This window comes from Triturus cristatus, chromosome 4_1 (genome assembly GCF_964204655.1).
Source record: "Triturus cristatus chromosome 4_1, aTriCri1.1, whole genome shotgun sequence".
NCBI classification, from domain to species: Eukaryota; Metazoa; Chordata; class Amphibia; order Caudata; family Salamandridae; genus Triturus; species Triturus cristatus.
In genome coordinates, this window is record NC_140585.1 from 125,850,519 (window position 1) to 125,875,554 (window position 25,036).

Below are 25,036 nucleotides of genomic sequence, written 5' to 3' on the forward strand. Positions count from 1 at the left end.
ACTCATGGCCTCAAGCCTCTCGAGCTCCATATCATATTTCTTCATTAGGAAGTCATGCTCCATCTGAATCTTTCTTTCTTCAAGAGCCATTTTCTTTTCTTCCAGAGCCAGCTTTCTGCTTTCTAGCTCCAATTGGATTTTTAATTCCAGCTTTGCCAATAACACTTCGTGATCCCTGGCGGCCTGTCTGTCTGCCAGCTCCTCTGGCAACAGGCCTCTGCCAAAACTGCGAACGCTTTCCGCTGGTTTCAATGGTGTAACTTCCTTAGTTGCACCCCTTGATTCAATCCAGGCTTTCAGCATCTTGTAGAGATCTGATCTGTTCTTGCATCCTGCATGTGGAACCTTGAGCTTCCTGCAGAAGTACTTGAGTTCAGTTCTCTTGTAGCTGTTCAGTTTTGACTCATCCCATTCAACCTCTCCAGCCTCAGAGGCTTCAGACGCGGTTTTCTCTATGCTGTTTGAGCCCGGCATGGCTTCAAACGCAAGGGATCTTCTTTACTTGGCAAGCGAAATTAAATCATAAAAAGTTCTGTGGCTTAAGCTACTGGACCGTCTACTGTGCAATGGTTAGTAATCACTGCGCAGACACCAAGAACGCAAATCCGTAAATCCGCACCGCTGCCACCAATGTTAGAATCCGGGGTCTCTGGTTGGCGCAGGTATGCACTTGCGACAAGCAGGGACCCTTTTCATCTAAGTCAGGGCAAAGGATCACCTCTTTAAAAATAACCCCTGCTCACCCTCTAGGTAACGTGGCGCGAGCAGTCAGGCTAAATTTCCAGAGGGCATATAGGTTAAGCGTTCAAGTTGTCCCACACAATAATCACCACCCCACCACACAAAGACACAAGGCTGTATTTATGTCCAAAATATAATTCTTTATATAAAAGGTTTTCTTTCAGGCAGGTTGCATAAATACAGTTCTCTTGGTAAAATAATCCAGTTACTCTCAAAATGCTTTACGGGCAGTCCACAGTTGTAAAAATGGCACAGTTCTCTTTAAAATAGGTTTCTTAGGTCTTCTGGGCACTTCGTAGCGCCTTTGGGGTGCCTTTGGCAAGGTTTTTACAGTGCCTTGCCGTTTCCCACGCTTCTCGCGTGAGCCGGAGTACGCTTGCCGAGTCTCACTCTTCTCGAGTGAGCACCGGTAATGCTTTTCAATGCAGTACGGTTAAAACGTAGGTACGGTTCGAACCTTGCTGTTCCCAGGGTAAGTACGGGTCGAACCAAGGCTGTTACGGCTCGAACTCAGCCAAAAGGAGCACTTTTCAAAGCGCCATTATTTCAGCTGGCAGTACGGTGCGAACCAGGCACAAGTATTTACAAGGCGGGTACGAACCAAGGCACTTCACAGGCAGTACGGTGCGAACCAGGCACAAGTATTTACAAGGCGGGTACGAACCAAGGCACTTCACAGGCAGTACGGTGCGAACCAGGCACCCGTAGTTACAGGGCAGGTACGGTTCGTACAAAGGCAAGTACGGGCCGTACTTTTCACGCGCTGGCACAATACCTTGCAGATTTCACGGGGAAGGTTCGTGGCGGCCTCGCGGTCCAGTCCAGGGGTGTCCCACGTCGCGCTGGTGTCCCCAGTGTCCAGGGGACGGCGGAGCTTCGTGGGGCGCTCGGGCAGGATGCAGGTTGCCACGAAGGGGGTCAGAAGCAGGAGGGCAGCCTCGGGGTGAGATCACAGCGCCGCGCGCTGTTAGCTTCGGCCGGAGACGCGAACCAGGGCACTTTAGTCCTTTGCAGAAGCCTCTACAACCCGGCAGGGGTCACAGGGACTCGGCGCTCAGGCGCGGAGATCTCCACCTTACTTTGCGAGCTACGGCTCGAGGGGGCAACTGTTCACGGTGCTCGGGCTGTCAGGCCTTTACGTTGTTTGCAGCCACGCCAGCAGCAGAAGTCGCGTTGCTCAGCGAGATCAGGGGATGCACAGGTTCTCCGGGGTCAGCTTGCTGAATCACTTCAAGGCACTTCTCCTCTTCTTTCAGGATGGTAGCGCCCACTGTTCCTGGGGCGCAGGTCAGGGGGCAAGTTCACACGCAAGCCCTTGGAGATTGTTTTAAAGGCACAAGTTGAATCAAAGTCCTTTTCTTCAGGCTTTCCCTCTCCTTCCAGCAGACAGGCACCCACTGCAGGCCAGTCTCTCAGGCAGAGAGACAGTATTCCTCCTTCAGCTTCTCCAGGTCCTTCTCCTTCAGGCAGAGTTTCTTCTTGGCGCAAACAGGATCTAATTTCTTAGGAGCCAGGCTCCTACTTTTATACACCAATTCTTTTGTTCTTTAGCGCCAGGGGGCCTGGGCCTGGCTCAGTCCAGTTTTTGGAGCACTTTGTTGTGGTGACTCTGCGCTTCCCTTTCAGCAGCAGGGCAGAGACATCAGCCGCTCCACAGGGGGCGGCGCCGGCTTTGTGCTGGCAGAGCACAGGTCTATTCAAGAGTCAGGGTGTACTCCTCCCACCCATCCTGGTGTAATCTCTCTACCCACCACCTGGCAGCCAGCCTGTCTCCTGGAATTCCCCAGCCCTGCTCCTTACTGTTGCTAGGCAGAACACACACACACACAGCGCAGAGGCGGACTGAATGGCCAGATCAGTAAATACTAACTTTCTAAAAGTAGTATTTACAAACACAGGATATTAAAATAAACTTTACTAAAAGAAGTATTTTATTATTCTGAGTCCAGGCATACTAAACATGACTTTCTACCATGCTCTATGAGTCCACTGGGGTCACAGCGTGTAGTGACTCCAGCAGCCCATTCTGGCCTATGGAGAGCAGGTAGCCTTCAATAGTGAAAAACGAAAATGGCTGTAATTCACTATTAAGACATGCCACACACATCAGGGCATGTCCTACCTTATGCCTACAATGCACCCTGCCCTTGGGCCTACCAGAGGGGTGACTAATATGTAGTTAAGGGAAGGTTTAGGGACTGGCAAGTGGGTGCACTTGCGCAGTCAGCGCGACGGTACCAGACCGCACGCAGGTTCTGCAGTGGCAGATCCTAGACACATTTTACTAGGCCGCTTCTGTGGGTGGCACAACCAGTGCTGCAAGCCCACTAGCGGCATTTGTATTTACAAGCCCTGGCACTCCTGGTGCACTCTACTAGGGGCTGACAGTAAACCAAATGAACCAATCATGGACACCAATCAATGTATACATTTTACCATAGGGAGAGCATATGCACCTTAGCACTGGTCAGCAGTGGTAAGGTGCCCAGAGTCATAAATCAGCCAACACCAGGTCAGAAAAAATACAGGAGGAAGGCAAAAAGTTTAGGGATGACCCTTCAAAAAGGGCCAGGTCCAACACAACCCCCTTCCAGCCAAAACGCAGGGTAGACCAATCACCACCGTGATGGTCTTCCCTGCTTGGGGCGATAGAACAAGGACCTGGCCCGCAACTGCAGGGGCAGACTCCAGTTCTACGCCAATCTGAACCTATTGGACTCCCTCTGTCCATACTCTCAGGGCCCACCAAGCCAATCCATGGGGAACCCTTCTCCTCACCTGTGGACACCACCTGTGCAGCACCTAACCTTAACTGGCCCACAGGTGTGTCCCACCAGAGAGACAGCAAAATGCTACAGTGGCCACTGACAGTAGTCAGGGATGAGACCCAGGCCGTATGCCTCTCAGGGCTCTCAATCCTCTGTGGTGCCAGGGAGCAGGGGCCAGTAGCCCCAGGTGCTTGGCACCCTTTGTCCATTCTCCCCCTTGTCAGGTCAGGTATGACATCCTGGCACTGACCCACCAGCCCCGGGACTGTACCCAGCGGCTGGACCAAAGACTGGGGTGGCCTCTCCCACACCCGGTCCTCCTCCTTGGGGCTCTGTACCCTCCCACCTGGAGTGGCACCCCCTTCCAGAATTGCCACGGCACCTGTGGCAGGTGTCCTGCGCAATTCGCCCACCAGTTCAGGGGTTCTATCCTGCAACTGGGTGCCCAGGTCAGGGGGGACACCCTGAACCTGGCCCTTCAACCTAGGGTCTAAACCCTTCAGTTGAGCCGGGGTCAGAGGCGAGGACTCCCTCCCTCTGCACCCCCTTCCAGAGTACTGCCCACTCCCAACTGGCGTGGTACCCCTAGAAGCAACATGGGTCAGGACACTGATTACAGTGGTCCCACCCTCCAGGTCAGACAACACCTGAACCTGGCTTCCCAACCCTGGGTCCAACCCATGCGGTTGAACGCTCGCCTGGCGCACCAGGACTTCCCGGGGAGCACGCATGCCCCCCCTGAGGGTGACACATAACTCATGTGTCGTGTGACAGTCTGCCTGGCGCTGATCTCCAGACCCCTGTCCATCTGACAGTGCCTGAAGATCCCCCAGGACAGAAGTGGTGTCACCATGGTCACTCACGGGGGACGCAGCCCTTCTGGCTGGCCCCTGACCCACTGGTTCTTCCACTGGGGACTCTTTCCCCCTCTCACCCCTCAATCTGGACCTCTGCACCCTCCCAACTGGAGCGGTACTGCCAGACACCAGAACTGATGGAGGCCTGCTTACAGACACTCCCAGCTCACCAGACACTAGGGGATCCCCCTCAACGGGTGGCCCATCAGGACAGCCTAGGCTCCCCGCCTGGTGTTCCCTTAAAGAACCATCCAGGCTCTGAGACTGGGTTTCGGGCACCTGGGGGCACGCAGCCCCACACTCACTCCTTCTCCACTGAGACAGGACGTGAGCCCCTACACCCCTCCCACTACCATGGGACCTAGCTGGGCTACTCTGCACCACTTCCACCACTCTGGGTTGGAAGATACCTGAGCCACTCCCCACAGGGTCACTCCCCAATGCCTCTCCAGACCCTCTGGAATCCACCAAAAGGTCTACCTCCAATGTGAGCTCTCTGCGGTCAGAGAACTCGGTCTCCAACAGGTGTTGACATAGCTCTGGAAAACAGGGACTTAAAATATGCTCTCCCACAATTGGATCACACAGCCCCCTAGCAGGGTTAACCAAACTAGCCTTCACCTTACCATCCAGTGCCTCACACACGTACTCCACACCACTCTCCTGAGACTGGCAAGACAGTATCTGACTGTCTCTGTCACACAACCCACACTCTTCTGGGCGGTCTTCACACTCACCTACCAGGACTTCAATGTTGGGGGAACCCCTCTCCCTGCGCCTCTCATCTAGAGCCAGTAGAGTGTCCCTCCCGCCACTAGGACTATGAACCCCTGCGCCAGTTACCCTATTCCCTTCAGGGATACTGCGCACTACTGGAGCTACCTCATGCCCTTGAACCTCCTGGTGTGTGTTAACCCCCTCCTTCAAGTCAGGCGCCACATCTCTGGGTGTGCGTACTACTCTTTCAACACTAGAGAATTCAATACTGCTGCCACCATCTGAGCTGGATTCCTCCTCCCACTCAGAAAAGCTCAATCTCTGAGCTACGCACCTTTCTTGTTGCTGGGCTGAGACACTCATGGCCTCAAGCCTCTCGAGCTCCATATCATATTTCTTCATTAGGAAGTCATGCTCCATCTGAATCTTTCTTTCTTCAAGAGCCATTTTCTTTTCTTCCAGAGCCAGCTTTCTGCTTTCTAGCTCCAATTGGATTTTTAATTCCAGCTTTGCCAATAACACTTCGTGATCCCTGGCGGCCTGTCTGTCTGCCAGCTCCTCTGGCAACAGGCCTCTGCCAAAACTGCGAACGCTTTCCGCTGGTTTCAATGGTGTAACTTCCTTAGTTGCACCCCTTGATTCAATCCAGGCTTTCAGCATCTTGTAGAGATCTGATCTGTTCTTGCATCCTGCATGTGGAACCTTGAGCTTCCTGCAGAAGTACTTGAGTTCAGTTCTCTTGTAGCTGTTCAGTTTTGACTCATCCCATTCAACCTCTCCAGCCTCAGAGGCTTCAGACGCGGTTTTCTCTATGCTGTTTGAGCCCGGCATGGCTTCAAACGCAAGGGATCTTCTTTACTTGGCAAGCGAAATTAAATCATAAAAAGTTCTGTGGCTTAAGCTACTGGACCGTCTACTGTGCAATGGTTAGTAATCACTGCGCAGACACCAAGAACGCAAATCCGTAAATCCGCACCGCTGCCACCAATGTTAGAATCCGGGGTCTCTGGTTGGCGCAGGTATGCACTTGCGACAAGCAGGGACCCTTTTCATCTAAGTCAGGGCAAAGGATCACCTCTTTAAAAATAACCCCTGCTCACCCTCTAGGTAACGTGGCGCGAGCAGTCAGGCTAAATTTCCAGAGGGCATATAGGTTAAGCGTTCAAGTTGTCCCACACAATAATCACCACCCCACCACACAAAGACACAAGGCTGTATTTATGTCCAAAATATAATTCTTTATATAAAAGGTTTTCTTTCAGGCAGGTTGCATAAATACAGTTCTCTTGGTAAAATAATCCAGTTACTCTCAAAATGCTTTACGGGCAGTCCACAGTTGTAAAAATGGCACAGTTCTCTTTAAAATAGGTTTCTTAGGTCTTCTGGGCACTTCGTAGCGCCTTTGGGGTGCCTTTGGCAAGGTTTTTACAGTGCCTTGCCGTTTCCCACGCTTCTCGCGTGAGCCGGAGTACGCTTGCCGAGTCTCACTCTTCTCGAGTGAGCACCGGTAATGCTTTTCAATGCAGTACGGTTAAAACGTAGGTACGGTTCGAACCTTGCTGTTCCCAGGGTAAGTACGGGTCGAACCAAGGCTGTTACGGCTCGAACTCAGCCAAAAGGAGCACTTTTCAAAGCGCCATTATTTCAGCTGGCAGTACGGTGCGAACCAGGCACAAGTATTTACAAGGCGGGTACGAACCAAGGCACTTCACAGGCAGTACGGTGCGAACCAGGCACAAGTATTTACAAGGCGGGTACGAACCAAGGCACTTCACAGGCAGTACGGTGCGAACCAGGCACCCGTAGTTACAGGGCAGGTACGGTTCGTACAAAGGCAAGTACGGGCCGTACTTTTCACGCGCTGGCACAATACCTTGCAGATTTCACGGGGAAGGTTCGTGGCGGCCTCGCGGTCCAGTCCAGGGGTGTCCCACGTCGCGCTGGTGTCCCCAGTGTCCAGGGGACGGCGGAGCTTCGTGGGGCGCTCGGGCAGGATGCAGGTTGCCACGAAGGGGGTCAGAAGCAGGAGGGCAGCCTCGGGGTGAGATCACAGCGCCGCGCGCTGTTAGCTTCGGCCGGAGACGCGAACCAGGGCACTTTAGTCCTTTGCAGAAGCCTCTACAACCCGGCAGGGGTCACAGGGACTCGGCGCTCAGGCGCGGAGATCTCCACCTTACTTTGCGAGCTACGGCTCGAGGGGGCAACTGTTCACGGTGCTCGGGCTGTCAGGCCTTTACGTTGTTTGCAGCCACGCCAGCAGCAGAAGTCGCGTTGCTCAGCGAGATCAGGGGATGCACAGGTTCTCCGGGGTCAGCTTGCTGAATCACTTCAAGGCACTTCTCCTCTTCTTTCAGGATGGTAGCGCCCACTGTTCCTGGGGCGCAGGTCAGGGGGCAAGTTCACACGCAAGCCCTTGGAGATTGTTTTAAAGGCACAAGTTGAATCAAAGTCCTTTTCTTCAGGCTTTCCCTCTCCTTCCAGCAGACAGGCACCCACTGCAGGCCAGTCTCTCAGGCAGAGAGACAGTATTCCTCCTTCAGCTTCTCCAGGTCCTTCTCCTTCAGGCAGAGTTTCTTCTTGGCGCAAACAGGATCTAATTTCTTAGGAGCCAGGCTCCTACTTTTATACACCAATTCTTTTGTTCTTTAGCGCCAGGGGGCCTGGGCCTGGCTCAGTCCAGTTTTTGGAGCACTTTGTTGTGGTGACTCTGCGCTTCCCTTTCAGCAGCAGGGCAGAGACATCAGCCGCTCCACAGGGGGCGGCGCCGGCTTTGTGCTGGCAGAGCACAGGTCTATTCAAGAGTCAGGGTGTACTCCTCCCACCCATCCTGGTGTAATCTCTCTACCCACCACCTGGCAGCCAGCCTGTCTCCTGGAATTCCCCAGCCCTGCTCCTTACTGTTGCTAGGCAGAACACACACACACACAGCGCAGAGGCGGACTGAATGGCCAGATCAGTAAATACTAACTTTCTAAAAGTAGTATTTACAAACACAGGATATTAAAATAAACTTTACTAAAAGAAGTATTTTATTATTCTGAGTCCAGGCATACTAAACATGACTTTCTACCATGCTCTATGAGTCCACTGGGGTCACAGCGTGTAGTGACTCCAGCAGCCCATTCTGGCCTATGGAGAGCAGGTAGCCTTCAATAGTGAAAAACGAAAATGGCTGTAATTCACTATTAAGACATGCCACACACATCAGGGCATGTCCTACCTTATGCCTACAATGCACCCTGCCCTTGGGCCTACCAGAGGGGTGACTAATATGTAGTTAAGGGAAGGTTTAGGGACTGGCAAGTGGGTGCACTTGCGCAGTCAGCGCGACGGTACCAGACCGCACGCAGGTTCTGCAGTGGCAGATCCTAGACACATTTTACTAGGCCGCTTCTGTGGGTGGCACAACCAGTGCTGCAAGCCCACTAGCGGCATTTGTATTTACAAGCCCTGGCACTCCTGGTGCACTCTACTAGGGGCTGACAGTAAACCAAATGAACCAATCATGGACACCAATCAATGTATACATTTTACCATAGGGAGAGCATATGCACCTTAGCACTGGTCAGCAGTGGTAAGGTGCCCAGAGTCATAAATCAGCCAACACCAGGTCAGAAAAAATACAGGAGGAAGGCAAAAAGTTTAGGGATGACCCTTCAAAAAGGGCCAGGTCCAACATTTCCCTAGATGGCCGCCGCGCACCGGGCCAAAAACCAAAGTGACCCCCCTTGCAAAACCAGGTGGTTTGGCGATAGGCCATCTTGAGGTGGCCTCACTACCTTTGGGGCCCTTGCCTTCCGCGGGTACTTGGGCCTCCCACACAAGTGAGGCACCATTTTTACCGGGAGACCTGGGGGAACGCTGGGTGGTGGTAAATTTGTGTGAGCCCGGTGATGCCACTACTTTCCCACCCCAAAATGTGTGAAAAAAGTGATTTTTTGAGCAAAAATTGAGGTTTGCAGGGGATTCTGGGTAAGGAAACGTTGGGGGATCCACGCAAGCCATACCTCCCTGGAAGCCGCCGGGTGTCTAGTTTTCAAAAATGCCTGGGTTTGGTAGGTTTCCCTAGATGGCCGCCGCGCACCGGGCCAAAAACCAAAGTGACCCCCCTTGCAAAACCAGGTGGTTTGGCGATAGGCCATCTTGAGGTGGCCTCACTACCTTTGGGGCCCTTGCCTGCCGCGGGTACTTGGGCCTCCCACACAAGTGAGGCACCATTTTTACCGGGAGACCTGGGGGAACGCTGGGTGGTGGTAAATTTGTGTGAGCCCCGTGATGCCACTACTTTCCCACCCCAAAATGTGTGAAAAAAGTGATTTTTTGAGCAAAAATTGAGGTTTGCAGGGGATTCTGGGTAAGGAAACGTTGGGGGATCCACGCAAGCCATACCTCCCTGGAAGCCGCCGGGTGTCTAGTTTTCAAAAATGCCTGGGTTTGGTAGGTTTCCCTAGATGGCCGCCGCGCACCGGGCCAAAAACCAAAGTGACCCCCCTTGCAAAACCAGGTGGTTTGGCGATAGGCCATCTTGAGGTGGCCTCACTACCTTTGGGGCCCTTGCCTGCCGCGGGTACTTGGGCCTCCCACACAAGTGAGGCACCATTTTTACCGGGAGACCTGGGGGAACGCTGGGTGGTGGTAAATTTGTGTGAGCCCGGTGATGCCACTACTTTCCCACCCCAAAATGTGTGAAAAAAGTGATTTTTTGGGCAAAAATTGAGGTTTGCAGGGGATTCTGGGTAAGGAAACGTTGGGGGATCCACGCAAGCCATACCTCCCTGGAAGCCGCCGGGTGTCTAGTTTTCAGAAATGTATAGGTTTGCTAGGTTTCCCTAGGTGCCGGCAGGGCTAGGGTACAAAATCTACAGCTAGTCACTTTGCCAAAAAAAGGGTCATTTTTCACTCCAAAACCACGTTGCGTTTTGCGCCGTTTCCTGTCGCGGGCACTAGGCCAACCCGCACAAGTGAGGTACCATTTTTCTCGTAGGACTTTGGGGAACGCGGGGTGGGTGGAAATTTGTGGATCCACGCAGATTCCAGAACTTTCCATCACAGAAATGTGGGGAAAATGTGTTTTTTTTGTCAATTTTTTACGTTTGCAAGGGATTCTGGGTAACAGACCATGGTGGGAGGCAGTCAAGTCACCCCATCCTGGATTCCCCTGGGTGTCTAGTTTTCAGAAATGTATAGGTTTGCTAGGTTTCCCTAGGTGCCGGCAGGGCTAGGGTACAAAATCTACAGCTAGTCACTTTGCCAAAAAAAGGGTCATTTTTCACTCCAAAACCACGTTGCGTTTTGCGCCGTTTCCTGTCGCGGGCACTAGGCCGACCCGCACAAGTGAGGTACCATTTTTCTCGTAGGACTTTGGGGAACGCGGGGTGGGTGGAAATTTGTGGATCCACGCAGATTCCAGAACTTTCCATCACAGAAATGTGGGGAAAATGTGTTTTTTTTGTCAATTTTTTACGTTTGCAAGGGATTCTGGGTAACAGACCATGGTGGGAGGCAGTCAAGTCACCCCATCCTGGATTCCCCTGGGTGTCTAGTTTTCAGAAATGTATAGGTTTGCTAGGTTTCCCTAGGTGCCGGCAGGGCTAGGGTACAAAATCTACAGCTAGTCACTTTGCCAAAAAAAGGGTCATTTTTCACTCCAAAACCACGTTGCGTTTTGCGCCGTTTCCTGTCGCGGGCACTAGGCCAACCCGCACAAGTGAGGTACCATTTTTCTCGTAGGACTTTGGGGAACGCGGGGTGGGTGGAAATTTGTGGATCCACGCAGATTCCAGAACTTTCCATCACAGAAATGTGGGGAAAATGTGTTTTTTTTGTCAATTTTTTACGTTTACAAGGGATTCTGGGTAACAGACCATGGTGGGAGGCAGTCAAGTCACCCCATCCTGGATTCCCCTGGGTGTCTAGTTTTCAGAAATGTATAGGTTTGCTAGGTTTCCCTAGGTGCCGGCAGGGCTAGGGTACAAAATGTACAGCTAGTCACTTTGCCAAAAAAAGGGTCATTTTTCACTCCAAAACCACGTTGCGTTTTGCGCCGTTTCCTGTCGCGGGCACTAGGCCAACCCGCACAAGTGAGGTACCATTTTTGTCGTAGGACTTTGGGGAACGCGGGGTGGGTGGAAATTTGTGGATCCACGCAGATTCCAGAACTTTCCATCACAGAAATGTGGGGAAAATGTGTTTTTTTTGTCAATTTTTTACGTTTGCAAGGGATTCTGGGTAACAGACCATGGTGGGAGGCAGTCAAGTCACCCCATCCTGGATTCCCCTGGGTGTCTAGTTTTCAGAAATGTATAGGTTTGCTAGGTTTCCCTAGGTGCCGGCAGGGCTAGGGTACAAAATCTACAGCTAGTCACTTTGCCAAAAAAAGGGTCATTTTTCACTCCAAAACCACGTTGCGTTTTGCGCCGTTTCCTGTCGCGGGCACTAGGCCGACCCGCACAAGTGAGGTACCATTTTTCTCGTAGGACTTTGGGGAACGCGGGGTGGGTGGAAATTTGTGGATCCACGCAGATTCCAGAACTTTCCATCACAGAAATGTGGGGAAAATGTGTTTTTTTTGTCAATTTTTTACGTTTGCAAGGGATTCTGGGTAACAGACCATGGTGGGAGGCAGTCAAGTCACCCCATCCTGGATTCCCCTGGGTGTCTAGTTTTCAGAAATGTATAGGTTTGCTAGGTTTCCCTAGGTGCCGGCAGGGCTAGGGTACAAAATCTACAGCTAGTCACTTTGCCAAAAAAAGGGTCATTTTTCACTCCAAAACCACGTTGCGTTTTGCGCCGTTTCCTGTCGCGGGCACTAGGCCAACCCGCACAAGTGAGGTACCATTTTTCTCGTAGGACTTTGGGGAACGCGGGGTGGGTGGAAATTTGTGGATCCACGCAGATTCCAGAACTTTCCATCACAGAAATGTGGGGAAAATGTGTTTTTTTTGTCAATTTTTTACGTTTACAAGGGATTCTGGGTAACAGACCATGGTGGGAGGCAGTCAAGTCACCCCATCCTGGATTCCCCTGGGTGTCTAGTTTTCAGAAATGTATAGGTTTGCTAGGTTTCCCTAGGTGCCGGCAGGGCTAGGGTACAAAATGTACAGCTAGTCACTTTGCCAAAAAAAGGGTCATTTTTCACTCCAAAACCACGTTGCGTTTTGCGCCGTTTCCTGTCGCGGGCACTAGGCCAACCCGCACAAGTGAGGTACCATTTTTGTCGTAGGACTTTGGGGAACGCGGGGTGGGTGGAAATTTGTGGATCCACGCAGATTCCAGAACTTTCCATCACAGAAATGTGGGGAAAATGTGTTTTTTTTGTCAATTTTTTACGTTTGCAAGGGATTCTGGGTAACAGACCATGGTGGGAGGCAGTCAAGTCACCCCATCCTGGATTCCCCTGGGTGTCTAGTTTTCAGAAATGTATAGGTTTGCTAGGTTTCCCTAGGTGCCGGCAGGGCTAGGGTACAAAATCTACAGCTAGTCACTTTGCCAAAAAAAGGGTCATTTTTCACTCCAAAACCACGTTGCGTTTTGCGCCGTTTCCTGTCGCGGGCACTAGGCCGACCCGCACAAGTGAGGTACCATTTTTCTCGTAGGACTTTGGGGAACGCGGGGTGGGTGGAAATTTGTGGATCCACGCAGATTCCAGAACTTTCCATCACAGAAATGTGGGGAAAATGTGGTTTTTTTTTCAATTTTTTACGTTTGCAAGGGATTCTGGGTAACAGACCATGGTGGGAGGCAGTCAAGTCACCCCATCCTGGATTCCCCTGGGTGTCTAGTTCTCAAAAATGTATAGGTTTGCTAGGTTTCCCTAGGTGCCGGCAGGGCTAGGGTACAAAATCTACAGCTAGTCACTTTGCCAAAAAAAGGGTCATTTTTCACTCCAAAACCACGTTGCGTTTTGCGCCGTTTCCTGTCGCGGGCACTAGGCCGACCTGCACAAGTGAGGTACCATTTTTCTCGTAGGACTTTGGGGAACGCGGGGTGGGTGGAAATTTGTGGATCCACGCAGATTCCAGAACTTTCCATCACAGAAATGTGGGGAAAATGTGTTTTTTTTGTCAATTTTTTACGTTTGCAAGGGATTCTGGGTAACAGACCATGGTGGGAGGCAGTCAAGTCACCCCATCCTGGATTCCCCTGGGTGTCTAGTTTTCAGAAATGTATAGGTTTGCTAGGTTTCCCTAGGTGCCGGCAGGGCTAGGGTACAAAATCTACAGCTAGTCACTTTGCCAAAAAAAGGGTCATTTTTCACTCCAAAACCACGTTGCGTTTTGCGCCGTTTCCTGTCGCGGGCACTAGGCCAACCCGCACAAGTGAGGTACCATTTTTCTCGTAGGACTTTGGGGAACGCGGGGTGGGTGGAAATTTGTGGATCCACGCAGATTCCAGAACTTTCCATCACAGAAATGTGGGGAAAATGTGTTTTTTTTGTCAATTTTTTACGTTTACAAGGGATTCTGGGTAACAGACCATGGTGGGAGGCAGTCAAGTCACCCCATCCTGGATTCCCCTGGGTGTCTAGTTTTCAGAAATGTATAGGTTTGCTAGGTTTCCCTAGGTGCCGGCAGGGCTAGGGTACAAAATGTACAGCTAGTCACTTTGCCAAAAAAAGGGTCATTTTTCACTCCAAAACCACGTTGCGTTTTGCGCCGTTTCCTGTCGCGGGCACTAGGCCAACCCGCACAAGTGAGGTACCATTTTTGTCGTAGGACTTTGGGGAACGCGGGGTGGGTGGAAATTTGTGGATCCACGCAGATTCCAGAACTTTCCATCACAGAAATGTGGGGAAAATGTGTTTTTTTTGTCAATTTTTTACGTTTGCAAGGGATTCTGGGTAACAGACCATGGTGGGAGGCAGTCAAGTCACCCCATCCTGGATTCCCCTGGGTGTCTAGTTTTCAGAAATGTATAGGTTTGCTAGGTTTCCCTAGGTGCCGGCAGGGCTAGGGTACAAAATCTACAGCTAGTCACTTTGCCAAAAAAAGGGTCATTTTTCACTCCAAAACCACGTTGCGTTTTGCGCCGTTTCCTGTCGCGGGCACTAGGCCGACCCGCACAAGTGAGGTACCATTTTTCTCGTAGGACTTTGGGGAACGCGGGGTGGGTGGAAATTTGTGGATCCACGCAGATTCCAGAACTTTCCATCACAGAAATGTGGGGAAAATGTGGTTTTTTTTTCAATTTTTTACGTTTGCAAGGGATTCTGGGTAACAGACCATGGTGGGAGGCAGTCAAGTCACCCCATCCTGGATTCCCCTGGGTGTCTAGTTCTCAAAAATGTATAGGTTTGCTAGGTTTCCCTAGGTGCCGGCAGGGCTAGGGTACAAAATCTACAGCTAGTCACTTTGCCAAAAAAAGGGTCATTTTTCACTCCAAAACCACGTTGCGTTTTGCGCCGTTTCCTGTCGCGGGCACTAGGCCGACCCGCACAAGTGAGGTACCATTTTTCTCGTAGGACTTTGGGGAACGCGGGGTGGGTGGAAATTTGTGGATCCACGCAGATTCCAGAACTTTCCATCACAGAAATGTGGGGAAAATGTGTTTTTTTTGTCAATTTTTTACGTTTGCAAGGGATTCTGGGTAACAGACCATGGTGGGAGGCAGTCAAGTCACCCCATCCTGGATTCCCCTGGGTGTCTAGTTTTCAGAAATGTATAGGTTTGCTAGGTTTCCCTAGGTGCCGGCAGGGCTAGGGTACAAAATCTACAGCTAGTCACTTTGCCAAAAAAAGGGTCATTTTTCACTCCAAAACCACGTTGCGTTTTGCGCCGTTTCCTGTCGCGGCCACTAGGCCAACCCGCACAAGTGAGGTACCATTTTTCTCGTAGGACTTTGGGGAACGCGGGGTGGGTGGAAATTTGTGGATCCACGCAGATTCCAGAACTTTCCATCACAGAAATGTGGGGAAAATGTGTTTTTTTTGTCAATTTTTTACGTTTGCAAGGGATTCTGGGTAACAGACCATGGTGGGAGGCAGTCAAGTCACCCCATCCTGGATTCCCCTGGGTGTCTAGTTTTCAGAAATGTATAGGTTTGCTAGGTTTCCCTAGGTGCCGGCAGGGCTAGGGTACAAAATGTACAGCTAGTCACTTTGCCAAAAAAAGGGTCATTTTTCACTCCAAAACCACGTTGCGTTTTGCGCCGTTTCCTGTCGCGGGCACTAGGCCAACCCGCACAAGTGAGGTACCATTTTTCTCGTAGGACTTTGGGGAACGCGGGGTGGGTGGAAATTTGTGGATCCACGCAGATTCCAGAACTTTCCATCACAGAAATGTGGGGAAAATGTGTTTTTTTTGTCAATTTTTTACGTTTGCAAGGGATTCTGGGTAACAGACCATGGTGGGAGGCAGTCAAGTCACCCCATCCTGGATTCCCCTGGGTGTCTAGTTTTCAGAAATGTATAGGTTTGCTAGGTTTCCCTAGGTGCCGGCAGGGCTAGGGTACAAAATGTACAGCTAGTCACTTTGCCAAAAAAAGGGTCATTTTTCACTCCAAAACCACGTTGCGTTTTGCGCCGTTTCCTGTCGCGGGCACTAGGCCAACCCGCACAAGTGAGGTACCATTTTTCTCGTAGGACTTTGGGGAACGCGGGGTGGGTGGAAATTTGTGGATCCACGCAGATTCCAGAACTTTCCATCACAGAAATGTGGGGAAAATGTGTTTTTTTTGTCACTTTTTTACGTTTGCAAGGGATTCTGGGTAACAGACCATGGTGGGAGGCAGTCAAGTCACCCCATCCTGGATTCCCCTGGGTGTCTAGTTTTCAGAAATGTATAGGTTTGCTAGGTTTCCCTAGGTGCCGGCAGGGCTAGGGTACAAAATCTACAGCTAGTCACTTTGCCAAAAAAAGGGTCATTTTTCACTCCAAAACCACGTTGCGTTTTGCGCCGTTTCCTGTCGCGGGCACTAGGCCGACCCGCACAAGTGAGGTACCATTTTTCTCGTAGGACTTTGGGGAACGCGGGGTGGGTGGAAATTTGTGGATCCACGCAGATTCCAGAACTTTCCATCACAGAAATGTGGGTAAAATGTGGTTTTTTTTTCAATTTTTTACGTTTGCAAGGGATTCTGGGTAACAGACCATGGTGGGAGGCAGTCAAGTCACCCCATCCTGGATTCCCCTGGGTGTCTAGTTTTCAGAAATGTATAGGTTTGCTAGGTTTCCCTAGGTGCCGGCAGGGCTAGGGTACAAAATCTACAGCTAGTCACTTTGCCAAAAAAAGGGTCATTTTTCACTCCAAAACCACGTTGCGTTTTGCGCCGTTTCCTGTCGCGGGCACTAGGCCGACCCGCACAAGTGAGGTACCATTTTTCTCGTAGGACTTTGGGGAACGCGGGGTGGGTGGAAATTTGTGGATCCACGCAAATTCCAGAACTTTCCATCACAGAAATGTGGGGAAAATGTGGTTTTTTTTTCAATTTTTTATGTTTGCAAGGGATTCTGGGTAACAGACCATGGTGGGAGGCAGTCAAGTCACCCCATCCTGGATTCCCCTGGGTGTCTAGTTTTCAGAAATGTATAGGTTTGCTAGGTTTCCCTAGGTGCCGGCAGGGCTAGGGTACAAAATCTACAGCTAGTCACTTTGCCAAAAAAAGGGTCATTTTTCACTCCAAAACCACGTTGCGTTTTGCGCCGTTTCCTGTCGCGGGCACTAGGCCGACCCGCACAAGTGAGGTACCATTTTTCTCGTAGGACTTTGGGGAACGCGGGGTGGGTGGAAATTTGTGGATCCACGCAGATTCCAGAACTTTCCATCACAGAAATGTGGGGAAAATGTGTTTTTTTTGTCAATTTTTTACGTTTGCAAGGGATTCTGGGTAACAGACCATGGTGGGAGGCAGTCAAGTCACCCCATCCTGGATTCCCCTGGGTGTCTAGTTTTCAGAAATGTATAGGTTTGCTAGGTTTCCCTAGGTGCCGGCAGGGCTAAGGTACAAAATCTACAGCTAGTCACTTTGCCAAAAAAAGGGTCATTTTTCACTCCAAAACCACGTTGCGTTTTGCGCCGTTTCCTGTCGTGGGCACTAGGCCGACCCGCACAAGTGAGGTACCATTTTTCTCGTAGGACTTTGGGGAACGCGGGGTGGGTGGAAATTTGTGGATCCACGCAGATTCCAGAACTTTCCATCACAGAAATGTGGGGAAAATGTGTTTTTTTTTTCAATTTTTTACGTTTGCAAGGGATTCTGGGTAACAGACCATGGTGGGAGGCAGTCAAGTCACCCCATCCTGGATTCCCCTGGGTGTCTAGTTTTCAAAAATGTATAGGTTTGCTAGGTTTCCCTAGGTGCCGGCAGGGCTAGGGTTCAAAAACTACAGCTAGACTCTTTGCAAAAAAAGTGTAAATTTTCAGTGTGAAAATGTGGTGTGTTCACCTTAGGTTTTGAGCCACTTCCTGTCGTGGGCACTATGCCTACCCACACAAGTGAGGTACCATTTTTCTCGGGAGACTTAGGGTAGTTCAAATTTGTAAAGCAACTGTTATTACCTGTTGATTTTTGATGCATTTCTCCCTTCCAAATGAAAGACATTGTGTAAAAAAAAAGTCATTTTGAAAAATGACCAATAATTGTCATGCAAATATGAGTATTCCCAATTTCGAAAATGTGCAAATATGCACTGTTTCTGAACTCTGTAATTTGTTCCCATTTCAGAAATACATAGGTGACTTTCATACCGATTTTTCCAAGTATACATTTTCCCACAATAATTGCTATATACCCGGACCAAAAAAAAAAAACATTACAAAATGCTGCTCATTTTTCTACTCTGGGTTCGTTGGGCTCTTGATGAACCTACAAGTCCTATATGTCCACACAACCAGGAAGGTCTACCGGATGTAACGGTACATTGCTTTCAAAGAGATGTCATAATTCGAAGAAGTTACAGGTAAAAACGTTGACTCAAGAGGCTGCTTTTTTCAACAAATTTTTAATTTCTCCTATATTTGCCTGTAAATTTCTATAAAGAAACCTTGATGGATCTACGCAAATGACCCCTTGCTGAATTCAGAATTTTGTCTACTTTTCAAAAATGTATAGCTTTCCAGGATCCAGTATTGTTTTGTTACCCTTTTCTACCGTTAACTGGAAGGAGGTTGAAAGCACAAAAAATAGCAAAAATAGGGTATGTCCCAGAAAAATGCCAAAACTGTGTAAAAAATGTTGGTTTTCTAACAAAAGTCTGTCATTCCCTAAAAGCTGGAGAAATTGTGATTTCAGCCCCACAAACCCTTTTTTGATACCATTTGCAGAGAAAAACCCAGAAGCTTTCATTTGCAGCCCGTTTTTCACATTTTTCACAAAAAAAAAAAAAAATTGCTGTATTTTGACTAATTTCTGTGACCCCTCTAGGAGAATCCACAAACCCTGGGTACCTTTAGAATCCCCAAGATGTTGGAAGAAAAGGACGCAAATTTGGCGTGGATACCTAATGTGGTCAAAAAGTTACAGGGGCCTAAGCGCGCACTACCTCAAATAGCCCAAAAAGGGCTTAGCACAGGAGGGGAAAAGGCCTAGCAGCGAAGGGGTTAATAAAATGTGTTTCCGCCCGGTCTCGAACCGGGGACCTTTCGCGTGTGAGGCGAACGTGATAACCACTACACTACGGAAACCACATGTGTGTACCGCTCACAGCCCTGTAAATAAATCCCACAAAAGCGCAGGGCAGTCTTCTTCTCACATTATTAAAAGTCCTGATTGTATCTTTTAAGGCGGGTTTGAAAATTATTTCCTAATTTGGTTTTAGCTCTTTTCAGTCTCCCTTTGTGGTCTGTGTCTGCTCCTGTCCTGCTGCAGCAGAGCGCTCAGCCCATTCCCTCAACAAAAAGAATTCTATTCTGACTTTTTATGAGCAAGCTAACTTTTCGCTATGATTAGTAAGTACACTGCTCAGTTTGGGAGACAACTCCGCTCCCAGTCAGCAGGGTGGCAGGTGCACGCTGGGGGTGAGGGGCTGACAGACCCTTCATCATTCCAGTGCCCTGAAGGCTGCACCGACCCGATCTGAGAGCTGCAAACTGCGAGCCCAGACTGAGTCGCAGCTGCGGAGTGGTAAGTCTAGCTCCAGTGGTTCTCTCTGAGGTCATTTCTTTTGCTGTGAATCACCCTCAGAAACTCCCGATGAGGCCGAGGCGTGAGCTATGGGGTGAACGGAGTGAAGATCACGGAGCAGTGGGGGGCTCAGTCACCATCAGTGCTTGAACGAGTCACCAAGACTGAAGAGTCACGAGTTATAGAACTCTGTAGAGCTCTTTTCACCACATTCATTTAAAAGGGCAGAAAGTGGAGGCAGCCAATGTTTGCAGGAGCTGTGGGGATTAACCGCACTCACCGCGCCCCACAACTGTGCAGCTCTGAATCCCACTCTGAGCTGAGCTGAGCCCTCTGAGCCCAGAGTGAGCTGCACCCACGGAGCCTGGACTTAGGTCTACCCTCTGAGCCCGGACTGAGCTGTACCATCTGAGCCCGGACTGAGTTGTACCCGCGGAGCCTGGACTGAGCTGCACCCTCTGAGCCCAGAGTGAGCTGCACCCAAGGAGCCTGGACTGAGCTGCACCCACTGAGTATAACGCACAATCTTTCTTTGAGGGATCTTTTGTAACTTTTTACAATTTCCCGTTGCAGTGACACCTTTGCAGTAACAATGCAAAGAAAAAATATGTTTTCCCCGCAGAAGCCAAAGACGACTTTACACACACTATCCGGAGGGTGTGGGGTAGTAAATTACAGAGCTGTGTCCAGCGACGACCCGAGCCCATAGTGTAGAAGCTCTTGGTATCCAGGTTCAGGAGTCATCCTTAGAAACATCTCTGACCCCCACCAGGTCCCTGGGCAGGAAGTCTTTTTAACTGCAAAGACAGAAATCCTAACACTGCACTGCACTCAGTCATTGGATCAGCTGGAACCACACCCCTGTTTACTGTCGTGTATGTCAGGATGGCCGAGCGGTCTAAGGCGCTGCGTTCAGGTCGCAGTCTCCTCTGGAGGCGTGGGTTCGAATCCCACTTCTGACAGTCTTTTTTTGCGACTCGTATTTACCGTGTTTTACCCCAGACAATGACAATATTGCACAAGCATTGGCAAAGCCAATCTGTCTCGCCTATCCGAGGACTATTGGCAATGTGTCATATCTTTTTTCACATTTCAGTCATGTTGTACAACAGCTGGTGTGCAAAAAAACGCTGTGACGTGGAACTTTGCTGCGTCATGACACTTTTTTAACATAACCTTCCGACGCAAAGAGGATTAGGATGTCTCAGTCAGTGTCCCCAACCCCTTTAGAAAGCACAGTTTCAAATATGTCCTTTATGCCGGCCCCTGGAGCACTCTGTGTACTTTCTGAAATGCTGTTAACATTGTGGCATCTCTATGACAACAGACTGAGGTATCTAACGCCAATAGGGTCCATGGTCTAACTCCTTAATAAACCCATTTTTAAACAACTTTTAATATCCCAACTCTATGACAACAAATCATAATGCTGTAAACATACAATTTTTCACATGTCAGATACAGAACCCCGTTGTTACACAGAACCCTGATATTACGCAGTTACATATGCATTTGCTACTTCACGGTGCATGGTGTATTCTGTAAATCAGGGGTGTCCAAGACTTTCACACTAATGCCAGATTTGTATGCAGCATAAGCGCAAGCTTTGTAAATGAGTTCTATTTAGGTTCAATATACGCGGACTTACTGTATCTGGATATCCTCGTAATCAAACTATGATCTTACCACCCTGAACCTACATTGGACACCAATGCATAATAAATATAAATTATCTGAGCCCTGACTGAGTTATCACCCACTGATCCCTGACTGAGCTATCATCTGCTGAGCCCTAACTGAGCTATCACCCGCTTAGTCCGGACTGAGCTATCACCAGCTGAGTCCGGACTGAGATATCACCCGCTGAGCCCTAACTGAGCTATCACCCCATGAGTCCGGACTGAGCTATCACCCACTGAGTCTGGACTGAGCTATCACCCGCTGAGTCTGGACTGAGCTATTATCCGCTGAGCCCGAACTGAGCTATCACCCCCTAAGTCCCGACTGCGCCATCACCCGCTGATCCCTGACTGAGCTATCACCCGCTGAGTCCGGACTGAGCTATCACCCGCTTAGTCCGGAATGAGCTATCACCCGCTGAGTCCGGACTGAGATATCACCCTCTGAGCCCTAACTGAGCTATCACCCCCTGAGTCCAGACTGAGCTATCACCCGCTGAGTCCGGACTGAGCTATCACCCGCTGAGCCCTAACTGAGCTAGCACCCACTGAGTCCGGACTGAGCTATCACACGCTTAGTGTTGGACTGACCTTTCACCCGCTGAGTCCGGACTGAGCTATCACCCGCTGAGTCCGGACTGAGCTATCACCCGCTGAGTCTGGACTGAGCTATCACCCGCTGAGTCCGGACTGAGCTATCACCCGCTGAGCCCTAACTGAGCTATCACCCACTGAGTCCGGACTGAGCTATCACCCGCTGAGTGTCGGACTGAGCTATCACCCGCTGAGTCTGGACTGAGCTATCATCCGCTGAGCCCTAACTGAGCTATCACCCGCTGAGTCCGGACTGAGCTATCACCCACTGAGTCCGGACTGAGCTATCACCCGCCGAGCCCTTACTGAGCTATCACCCACCGAGTCCGGACTGAGCAATCACCCACTGAGTCTGGACTGAGCTATCACCCGCTGAGTCTGGACTGAGCTATTATCCGCTGAGCCCGAACTGAGCTATCACCCCCTAAGTCCCGACTGCGCCATCACCCGCTGATCCCTGACTGAGCTATCACCCGCTGAGTCCGGACTGAGCTATCACCCGCTTAGTCCGGAATGAGCTATCACCCGCTGAGTCCGGACTGAGATATCACCCTCTGAGCCCTAACTGAGCTATCACCCCCTGAGTCCAGACTGAGCTATCACCCGCTGAGTCCGGACTGAGCTATCACCCGCTGAGCCCTAACTGAGCTAGCACCCACTGAGTCCGGACTGAGCTATCACACGCTTAGTGTTGGACTGACCTTTCACCCGCTGAGTCCGGACTGAGCTATCACCCGCTGAGTCCGGACTGAGCTATCACCCGCTGAGTCTGGACTGAGCTATCACCCGCTGAGTCCGGACTGAGCTATCACCCGCTGAGCCCTAACTGAGCTATCACCCACTGAGTCCGGACTGAGCTATCACCCGCTGAGTGTCGGACTGAGCTATCACCCGCTGAGTCTGGACTGAGCTATCATCCGCTGAGCCCTAACTGAGCTATCACCCGCTGAGTCCGGACTGAGCTATCACCCACTGAGTCCGGACTGAGCTATCACCCGCCGAGCCCTTACTGAGCTATCACCCACCGAGTCCGGACTGAGCAATCACCCGCTTAGTCCGGACTGAGCTATCACTCGCTGAGTCTGGACTGAGCTATCACCCACTGAGCCCTAACTGAGCTATCACCCGCTGAGCCCTAACTGAGCTATCACCCACTGAGTCTGGACTGAACTATCACTCGCTGAGCCTGGACTGAGCTGCAGCTGCTGAGTATAAAACACAATCTTTGTGATGCATGTTCTGTGACTTTTCTAATTGCCTGCCACAGTAAATATTTTTTATCCGCAAAAACCAAAGACGACTTTTACACACACGATCCAGAATGTTGGGGGGAGAGTAAATTACGGAGCTGTGTCCAGTGACGAGCCGAGCCCACAGTGTAGAAGCTCTTGGTATCCATGGCCCTGAGTCATCTTTAGAAACATTTCTAAAACCCACCAATCCCCTGGACAGGAAGTTTGTAACTGTAAAGACAGAAGTCATAAACCTATAATAGACTCTGAGGGGGGACTGTCCTTTCATGGGCTGGAAAGTGAGCCACAGAGGTACAAGGAGTATGTCAGGATGGCCCAGCGGTCTAAGGTGCTGCGTTTGTTGGAGGGAGCTTTATTTAAGGGTCAAGGGGGCAGGGGGCTGAGTACAGAGCTCTGGGAGCCTTCACGGAGTGAGCGAGGGAGTGAGTTAGGGACAATCCTAGTTACTATTGGTCTTACTAAATACATGAAAGGTCGGTGCGCCAGGCACAGATGCTTAAATGGACAACCACAATGCATGCTAAAAAAGGCCCATAATAAAGACATATGACCGTAAAATATTCGCACTTCAATTATACAAAATGTGAAGCATATTATGTACACGTCTATTTATATATATAAACCCACAGCGCTATTTGCACATTCTCCTCTGCTGGCCTAAATGCGTACAGAAGGACGTCTTAAAATAACATAGCAAAAAATAAACGTCTTTACATTTCATTTTAACACAGGAAGAGAACAAAAAACCACATTGGAAGGTGCTCTGTTCATAAACCATAATCACACAATACTCATTTCTGAACCCCACCAACCCCCTGGAGAGGAAGTTTGTAACTGTAAAGACAGAAGTCATAAACCTATAATAGACTCTGAGGGGGGACTGTCCTTTCATAGGCTGGAAAGTGAGCCACAGAGGTACAAGGAGTCTGTCAGGATGGCCCAGCGGTTTAAGGTGCTGCGTTCAGGTCGCAGTCTCCTCTGGAGGCGTGCGTTCGAATCCCACTTCTCACAGAGTATATTGCAACTCGTATTTAGTTTTTTCCGAAGACAATGTCAATATAACACAATCTTAACATACTTCCGTAAATTGTCGCTCAGCGCCAGGGCACAAGTCCTAAAAAAAGAGGTGGGGGGGACTGACCTAGTTTGGAAGTATGCAAGTGACATCAGGCAGTACCCAATCTGGGAGTCAGCTTTGACTGTAAACTGAGTCTAGAGTCTCAATAAACAAAATAGCTGGCAGCTGTTTTGCTCTGATTAGAGTGCTCCGAAGGATCCTCCCGCTTCTTCCTAAACAAACTAGATCATTGGTAGTAGGGAGTCTCCTAAACAGCTGATAGGGAGACTCCAGAGAATCCAGTCCATGGCGGGCAAGCTAGCTCTAATGAGACCACGTCAATCACCGGCATCCCAGGCTCTCTCCGAGCTCCACTGGCTTCCAGTTACGCAGAGGGTACAGTTCAAGTCGCTATGAATAGTTTTTAAGGCTCTGAATAGTTCTGGGCCCAAGTCACTACAAAGAAGATTTGAGTGGAATGTCCCCTCACGTAACCTCCGTTCCTCCTCAGCCAAACTGGTGAGAGTGCCCAGGTTCAGAAGAGTTAGATCAGGAGGAAGGGCCTTCAGCGTTGCAGCAGCCTCGGCTTGGAACAAACTCCCAGCCGAACTTAGGCAGATGGAAAATCTGCTGTCATTTAGAAAAAAGCTGTAGACTTGGCTCTTTGCTAGTATATTAGTTTTAGCTCTTTTGATCCTTTGCTCTTCAATACACTCAGAGTCCAGCTGTTTTTTACGTGTTCAAGCGACAGGATACCCGTAGGGTCACAGTGCGCTCTATAAATGCTGATTACTTCACATTACATTACATCACGGCGCTTGACATCACAGCTCACGATATCACATGTGGCATCACAGAAATTGACATCATAGGAAGTGGCATCACAAGCCACGAGTTTATTGTGTGCGTGTGATGTAAATCGCACTGACACTCTGCTTTGGGATGAGTGGGCTATACAAGACAAGCATTAAAAATGCAATAGGTCTCGCCTTTCATTAAGTTAAAGCCATTTGCTTTGTATACAATACCATTAGCAAAGCAAATGGCTTTAGCTTAATCAAAGGCAAGACCTATTGCATTTTTGATGCTTGTTTTCCTTTTGGTTCCAGTTCTAACCTTATCTCTCACCTCACTTCAGGTTTCCTTGTTCTTCTACGGCCTTGCATCTTTTTCAAATGGATATCCCCCCATTGGGTACTCTCCACCCCTGCTGATGTGTTGTCCTATTTATCTAAGCATCCACGAGGATCACCCCTGGGTCAGTCCTCATTTCAAACTCGCAGTTTTCTTCTGCTCAGAGAGATGTCAGATT

At 49.9% G+C, this 25,036-nt stretch overlaps 1 long non-coding RNA gene and 2 other non-coding genes across 3 annotated transcripts in view; 1 reads left to right on the forward strand and 2 right to left on the reverse strand.

Annotated features, from left to right (window-relative positions):
• LOC146847570 (uncharacterized) overlaps positions 1 to 25,036 on the reverse strand; it is a 337,022-nt gene that overhangs the window by 120,759 nt on the left and 191,227 nt on the right. The window lies entirely within an intron of this gene.
• TRNAV-CAC (transfer RNA valine (anticodon CAC)) lies at positions 18,630 to 18,702 on the reverse strand. The gene has a single exon. It is a non-coding gene; the product is annotated as a tRNA-Val (tRNA).
• Positions 20,021 to 20,103, forward strand: TRNAL-CAG (transfer RNA leucine (anticodon CAG)). Its single transcript has one exon. It is a non-coding gene; the product is annotated as a tRNA-Leu (tRNA).